Here is a 2,316-nt window from a genome sequence, read left to right on the forward strand (position 1 = left end):
AGGGAACAGACACCCTAATTGACGCGAATCCTAAAGATAGATCTATTGGGCCTAACAAACCCCATCCAAAGTACCGGATGCATTAGTACTTCGAAATTTATATCATATCCGAAGGGTGTCCCGGAATGATGGGGATATTCTTATATATGTATCTTGTTAATGTCGGTTACCAGGTATTCACCATATGAATGATTTTTATCTCTATGTATGGGATGTGTATTGAAATATGAAATCTTGTGGTCTATTGTTACGATTTGATATATATAGGTTAAACCTATAACTCACCAACATTTTTGTTGATGTTTAAAGCATGTTTATTCTCAGGTGAATATTAAGAGCTTCCGCCTTCCGTTGTTGCATACTAAAATAAGGACAAGATTTGGAGTCCATGTTTGTATGATATTGTGTAAAAACTGCATTCAAGAAGCATATGTCGATGTAATATATTTCTATTGTAAACCATTATGTAATGGTCGTGTGTAAACAGTATATTTTAGATTATCATTATTTGATAAGCTACGTAATGTTTTTAAAACTTTTATTGATAAAATAAAGGTTATGGTTGTTTTAAAAATGAATACAGTCTTTGAAAAACGTCTCATATAGAGGTCAAAACCTCGCAACGAAATCAATTAATATGGAACGTTTATAATCAATATGAACGAGACATTTCATATAAAACCTTATACATAAACTTAACTTTACGTACTTTGACTAGTACATATCAAATTATACTTTCACTTCTACAAATTTCTACTTTGATTAAATCGAAATTACTTTACAAAATTCTACGTAACCCTAGTTGTACTATGAACATCATTTCGTCACCTCCTCTAAAATTACTTTCACTAATTATATAAACACTTTCGCATTTTTAGCAATTTACCTTTGTTTCATTAAATTAAACATTCTTTTAAACAACTCTTTTTTCGTATTGTTCAAATTATTTCACATAAAATAGTACGTGTTGTACATAACTCAAGTTTTACCAATAGCTCCGCTTCGTTTATATTGTTATAACAAATGTCGCAACTTTTCAAAAATTACTTTGGTTTATTATTAAAACTTTCGTATTGCTCTCCAATATGTTTGGATCACCTTTATTCCCATTCTTCGTGCAAGAATGAGACTTACCTCTTTACGTACATCATCTCTTTCTTGCTATGTTATTCGTTAAGAAGTTTCTACTTCTGGTATTTCACGGCCAAACCACGACGCTCTTGTAAACATCAATACTACGATCTTTTGAACAAGGAAGCAAAGGTTCCTTCATGGTAGAAACAATACCTTATATTCAATGATTCACATTTATTCTCATCCACATTTAAACTCATAGGTAAATAATAGACCGACTCGCCATTTGTACGAAAACACTTTTCTTACTCTGAAGGAGTTACTTTAGACATTTATGAAGATACTCTAAACATTTCTTCCTTTTTGGTTTACAACTAGATGTTATTCTAGTCAAGTTTTAATCTATGATTCGACATGAAACTGAAATCATAAATCTTAAAGCTACATTCTGAAACTATTTCTAAAGACAAGTTCTCATGTATACTGAACGATGTCTTAAATTTAATCGCTCGTATTATCCTGAGATCAACGAACTATCAACTAACATCTCATTTGTCTATTAGACATCTCTTGAAAACTAAAGGTATTATGGTTACCTTTCGAAACTTGAAGCCGGTACTATCTCTAACAAACACCAGCCATACATCAAACTACGTAACTGAAATTGTTACGTACTCTACTCTATTTTATCTGCCCTACTATTGCGGCATAAACACTCAAGATCTTAACGAGCTCAATAATACATTTCATGCTGTTATAGCATCATCTTTCCTTTTAAAGAAAAACTAGTCAAACAACACTCTTGTTATTCTTTGGAAAATTCTCCGCATTTAATGCACTTGTAAACGACCTATTAAGGTTAAGGATCATGAGATCAAACATGTAAAAAAAACAATATACTTATTGTTAACACTCATTGGCCCCGACCGTACCCGTGAACGTAAAAATCAAACTCTATTGTTAAAGTCCGTTGGGATTCGCGTAGAAGCCCCTAACATACATGGAAACGCGAAGACTAAACGACACGGAAATACCCCCCATCTCTTCTCAACTGCTAATGCAAACGAGAAATCTACTTAAAACTTCGGGACGAAGTTTCTAATAACGGGGAGGTACTATAACGACCCTCATTTTTCCATTCTATATTTTTTCCAATATTAAATGCCCAAACAATATAATTAAAACTTAATGATTAAACTTTAATCAACAATTGTTAAGTGTTAAGAGTTATAAAACATATTA

Source organism: Rutidosis leptorrhynchoides, chromosome 2 (genome assembly GCF_046630445.1).
Source record: "Rutidosis leptorrhynchoides isolate AG116_Rl617_1_P2 chromosome 2, CSIRO_AGI_Rlap_v1, whole genome shotgun sequence".
Lineage (NCBI taxonomy): Eukaryota > Viridiplantae > Streptophyta > Magnoliopsida > Asterales > Asteraceae > Rutidosis > Rutidosis leptorrhynchoides.